The sequence below is a fragment of the Panthera onca genome, chromosome C1 (genome assembly GCF_046562875.1).
Source record: "Panthera onca isolate mPanOnc1 chromosome C1, mPanOnc1 haplotype 2, whole genome shotgun sequence".
NCBI classification, from domain to species: Eukaryota; Metazoa; Chordata; class Mammalia; order Carnivora; family Felidae; genus Panthera; species Panthera onca.
This window is the reverse complement of record NC_138346.1, coordinates 197,592,227-197,598,530: the sequence shown is the minus strand read 5'-3', so window position 1 is coordinate 197,598,530 and position 6,304 is coordinate 197,592,227.

Below are 6,304 nucleotides of genomic sequence, written 5' to 3'. Positions count from 1 at the left end.
GCGCCTCACTCCAAATTGAATCATCAGGACCTAGCGGGGTGCCTGGCACATAGTAAGTGCTCAAAATGTATACATCGAATTCACTTTTCCTCTGTAGCTACAGAAATCTTTCCAAAACCCAGGTCTGCTTCCGTGATTCCCCAGCAACCCTCAGAATAAAATCCAAACCCCTAACATGGCCCTTCGAGGCCCACTGTGATCAGAACCTGCCTCCCTCGTGGCCCCATGTCTGCAGCCCAACCCCCTCCTCTCCTCTCCTCTCCTCTCCTCTCCCCTCCCCTCTTTCCTCCCCTCTCCTCCCCTCCCCTCCCCTCCCTTCCCCTCCCCTCCAGCCAAACCACATGATTCACAGGGTTTCCCAGACTTGCCAGGTTGTTTCATGCCTCCATGCTTCCTTTGCTTACATGGCACCCTCCTCCTGGAGTGCCCCTTCCCCTTTCTCTGCCTGCTAAGCTTTCAGTTTGTCTTCAAAGCTCAGCACATGTGCTTCCTTTCTTTAAGAAGCCTTCCTGGATACCCTCCCCACAAAGGCAGAGGAGACCTCTCCCGCTCTGGAGCCTACTGCTTACGTCCATGTCTGACTCCCTCTTCCCCTAGCCCCAGCTCCCAAATTGCGGCTTCTCTAGCGTGGGGAGTCCCCAGTGTCCCGCACAACGCCAGGTATACCAGAGGTTTTCCATAAATGCTCACTATTCACTCAACATTAGCCCTAACCCTCCATGGACTCATGACGTGACCTCAAGCAACCTCTCTCCCCTCTGTGGGCCTTACTTGTCCTCTCTGTACAATGCAGGGGAGGGAGGAGGGAGTGGAACGCAATGGTCTCTAAGGGCCCTTCCTTCTCTCGGTTGAGCTTGGAAGGGATGACATGTAAAACGCCATCCACCTCTGTGCACCGCAGGCCAGCTAAGGGCAGGGCATGCTCGGACACGCAGCTGCACACGTAGCACCCATACATGGCCACCTGGGAACAAGCCCCTGCCTATATTGCCACAGGTGACACCCTCGCCCCAAGGTGTATGTGGTCTTCTGGACATCCATACTCTGTCCACCCAAACCCCACCCCCAATCAACCCCAGCCCTGACCGTGAAAAGCTCAGCAGGAGCCAGAGCGGCTGGTCTGGCAGCAAGTTAATATGCAAGGAAGGAGCCTCCTGCAATATGCATGCCCTGAGGCTGGTGTCCTGTGGGGCTTTCTCCTTTCCAGGCTTGCGCATACAATACCCTCCCCCCACCCCCAGGTCCAGACACAGACACAGACACAGTCAGCCTGTGGCAGAGCAGGAAGGGCCAGAGCTTTAGCTCCAGGTCCCCCACTTCTTGCTGTCCTATGGGAACCTTCAATTCCACATCCATTCAGCAATATCTATTAAGTTCACATCATGTGCCAGGCAATGGTATGTATGTCAATGAATCTCACCCTGTGCTGTGCTCAGAGGTTCACAGTCTAGTTGCGGGGGGGGGGGGGGGGGTAGAGACAGACAATAAACAGGTGCCGTAATTTCCTACGGGGGCGGGGGGGGGGGTGGGAAGCGGTGCTATGGAAGGATTAGGCTGTAATATAAAATGTGATACAAAACGTGATGTGATACAAAGGGACTCGGAGGGGCGAAGGGTATGGAAGGAAGGCCTTTCTGAGGAGATGGCTTCAATCAGAAAATGAGGAGCCAGCAAAGCAAATCACTGGGAAAGAGCCTTTCAAGTAGAGGGTGTAGCACGCGCAAAGGCCCTCGTCTAGGAGAGAGCATGAAATGTGTTTGAGGAGCAGAAAGGAGGCCACATAGCTGGAGCTCCATCAGTGAGGAGAGAGTGGCAGGGGACACATTAGAGCTGCGGACGGGGACCAGATCAGTTCCCACCTCTCGGGCCACAGTGGGAAGGCTTAGCTTTATTCTGAGAGCAGAAGAAGGCCCCTCGGAGGTTTTGGGCAGAGGAAACAAAATCCGTCCTGCTTCCCTCCTCCTTGGTATCCTTCCTAGGGACGTTGTCTTCCTCATCTTCGCACTGTCAATGCCCAGCTTGGGCCTGGCATGAGCTGGCAGTGGATGTTTACTGACCATGTGAACGACCACTTCAGGCTCTCCTGACTCCAGGCTTGACTGAGCGGCTCAGAGTGGATGAGCTGGGCCACTGAGGCGTCCTTGGGCAGCTCAGGATGGGAGTCACCTGGGCCAGATTAAGATATTCAAGTGCCCTGCACACTGAGAAGAATCTGGCGTTTTTCATACATAACTCATAATAGAAATAATGCTATTCTGTGAAGCATAATACGCATATGCTGAAACGGAAACAACTTCTTTTCCAATTTTTCAACCGCGAGATTCTGGATAAGCTTATTGAAGCAGAATTTCTTTCTGAACGTGTGTGTATGTGTGTGCATATGTGTCTTGCTGTCACCTTCTGGTGCCCAAGCCGGACCGTTCAGTCAACCAGTGCTAGAAGGCAGGCCTGGCCCAACTATCCCCTCAGCGATGTGGTCTCAGCTTGCGGGCTCTGGCTAATGAGGAGTGCCAAGGTACCACGGTGGCCCAGGCCTAACTGATAGCAAGTAGCCCGTAGCAGCATTTGCTGGCAGCTTCTCAAGGCTGCACCAGAGTTGGCAGGTGTTTAGCGTGAGAAGGCTGGTAACGCCCCCTGGGCCACTGCGGCTTGCCCCTGCCCATTTCTGACCCTCTGAAAACTGTACAGTGACCAAGGCCCTAAGAGACTTCTCAGAGGAAGAATCTAGGGCTCAGAAAGTTTACTTAACTTGCCCGAGCCCACTGGGCAAGTATCAAGCTGCAATTTAAGCATGAGCCTGGCCCCCAAGCCAACTCCATTCCCCTCCTGAGGGTGGGTACGCCAGGCTGGGCAAGAGTGCCAAGGGGCATAGCCCATCTGCCTGGATCTGGATCCCCATAGGTGACAAGAACAAACTGTGGAGCAAAGCCCAGCACAGCCTTGAGGTGAGCCTTGCCCTCCCCTCGGCCTCTTTTGCTGCCCAGCTGAGCTCTAAGCTCAAAGCATTCCCAAGCCCCTCCTTGGGCCTAGAGCTGGATCCTCGTCTCAAGGTCTCCATGTGGGTCCCACAGCATTATACAGGTACAGTGCTAGGCACCCAGAGGGGTTCCAGAAGCTCGAATGGAATAGCCCTTGGGCCCTGGGTCCTAGGATTCCCTTCTCACTTCTCTCCCACAGTGGTGTACTTCGCAGGTTCTATCTACCATTCAATTCCAACCACATCCGCTCTGCTTGTGGACCCTACAGGGAATTAGACACAGTCCCCACCAGGGAAGAAGGTCGACTTCTCTTCTCTCTTCCCCACCTCAGTGCACTCCCTGGGGCCAGGGCTCAGGAAACTCAAAGCAGATCAGAGATTCTCAGGCAGAACGGGAAGCAAGGTGGCTCAGGGCAGCACCCTCATGTGCAAGCCAGTTTTCTCAAGCCAACCTCAGAGTGAGCTCTGCCTCTTCTGCGCTCCAGCACACTCCACCCCCGCAGCCCCCAGTAGGTGGGAAGTGACAAATGAGTCTGAGGAAGCGGAGAAGGGGAGGCAGCAATCGATAGCATTAACATGATGCCCAAATTAAATATTGACTTTCTTGGTGGACTCTAGGGAGGCCTGGATTGATGGCTGGGGCTGTGCCATGCACCACAGGGGATGGGGACATACCAGCCTGGAGCAGGCCCAGTGGGGAGGATTGTGGGGAGGGCTTGCCCCTGCTCCTGCCTGGTCAGGAGCAGCAGGGGCAACGACTGCTGAGAGCCCAGGGCACGTGCCTTTATCTTGTCCCCTGGGAACTTCCCCAGGGAGTCCAAAGCTTCCTCCTCCCAGAGGTCCTAGAGCTGAGGTCTTGTTGTGAGCCCACCTCTACCTTCCATCCCCTCTTCAGGAAGTGTGGCTGGCCTGCAGCCCAGCAGATGAGCAGAATCAATCTCCGTGATGATATCCATTTTTCCAGGTCCCAGGACCCTGCCTCCCAGAATGGCAGAGCTGGTTATTTTTGGTCTGTCGTTATGTAGGATCTTGAGGAGGGGGATAGGATGACCTCTTCCTTGCTGGAAACATTCCATCAATCATCCTTGCTGACTAATTCACCTTTAGAGCCTACAGTGGGCCCTGAACTTCTTCTCCCTTTTCATAGCCCCACTGCAAGAACTGTCTATACTGTCTTCATTTCGTCACCTCCTGCTCACTCTACGAGCAGGCCCACTCCAATACGGCCTCCTGCCACACCAATGACTCTGACCCAGCTTTGTGTTCCAGTCCTGTGCATCTAACCACCTACTTCCTATGTGAAATTCCCCTTTGACCATCTCCAAGGTATTTCCAGGTTAACACACTCAAAGCCAAAGTCATAATCATGTTCCCCAAAGCTGGTTCTCTTCCAGTGCCCCAAATCTAATGGCACAGTCATCCACTGAGGTGCGTAAGACGGAAGGCCATGAATCATCCTTGGCTCCTTTCCATACTGTCCATATCAGGGGCTGACAACTCCACCCACTACACACATATAACTTCCATGCCCCTTCCACTAAAATTTCCCTTCATGGATGGTCTCTTCACTGGTCTCTCTGTATCCACCCTTACTCTTCATTAATTACCCGCCCCCATCCATTTCCCTCCACCCAGAGCAATCTTGTTAATATATAATCTGATCACACCAGTCCTCCGTTTGACACCCTTCCTGACTTTCCACTGGCCTGAAATGCCAAAGCCCTATTGGAGGCTCCTCTGCCCTGACATTTAACATGTATGTTGAGGGCCTAAGAGGGTAGGGGTCTTCCTGGGGTTGGTGGCCTTGGAGAAGTGCAGGGAGGAATAATGGAAGCTGCTGGGGACTGCCCCTAAAAAGCCCCAACTGTGGGCCCCATGAACTTCCAGGGTGGGCAAGAAGCCTTGAGGGAAGTAAGTCCAGAGAGGCAGAAGTTGGCAGTATCCTGCACCCAAGGTCTCCCTCAGGCCTCCTTGGTCACCTAATTTCCTTTTAATTGGTGCCTAATGGAAGTGAATTATTGAGTTTTAATGTGTCTGTTCAAGTGCCAGTCTTAACCTGCCTCCCTTTTCCCAGGGGTCCGTGGCTGCAGGTGGAAAGAAGGAAGACAGGCTGTTGAGGGTGGGGAGGAGTGTGCACCCTTCCCCCAGCCCTGCTGAGGTAGGCCTGATAGTCCACAGGTCTCCCTGGGACCTTCTCTACATCCCCAACACCCCCTCCCTGTCCACCTGCATCCCCTGAATACCTAGGTTCCAGCATCACTGACTTAGGACCTACTTTGTGCTGGCACTGTGCTGAGAATTTTCCCTGCATCACTTTCTTGAACCCCCATCAGAACCCAGTGAGGCAAGTAGTACTTGTACCCCCTTTCCACAAATGACTCTGAACTGACATGTCCAAGGACACTGCCTTTATTCTATCTAGAGTTGTGCCCTAGATATGGTAGTCTCTAGCCACACTTGACTACTGAGCACTTAGAATGTCACCAGGCTGAACTGAGATGTGCTGTATGTGTAAAACAAACACTAGACTTCAAGACTTAGTAAGAAAAGAGAATGTTGGTAATTTCCTTTACTGATTATGTGTTGAAATGATTTTTTGATATGTTGGGCTAAATATATTATTAAAATAAATCTCACCTATTTTTCTTTTTAGTTTTTAAAGTTTATTTATTTTGAGAGAGAGCACGTGAGCAGGGGAGAGGCAGAGAGAGAGAGGGAGAGAGAATCCCAAACAGGCTCCGTGCCATCAGCCCAGAGCCTGACACAGGGCTCGAACCCACAAACTGTGAGATCATGACCTGAACCAAAGTCAAGAGTTGGACGCGTAACTGACTGAGCTACCTAGGCACCCTTATTTCCTTTTTAAAAATGGCTACTAGAGAATTTGACATTTAAAATTACATATGTAGTTTTCGGTTTTTTGTTGGGCATTTTCCCAGGGTCTGGGCTTACACACATAGGGCTGGTCTGCTCACCCATGACCCTGCCATGGCCTGGAAGGCAGGAGAAGCTGCAACCAAGCTTGGGTGAGCCCCTAAGGCTGTCTCACCTCTTGGGAGGGCTGCGGGTCCCTTTCAGCACCCTGGACAGCATCCAGGGCTGTCTTCACCTTGGGTCCTTGGATCGCGCCAAGGCCCAGGAAGGAATAACCGAGACAGGGGCAGGTATCACCTGCAAAATGCTCCCCATGAATAATAATATCAGTGAGGAGGGCTGGGTAAGAATTATCTATATCCCCATTCTGCAGATGAGGAAACCAATGTTGTTTTGTGCATTCCGTCTGTCCACTCTAAATAAAGATCCACTGATGCCTGCTCTGTGTGGAGC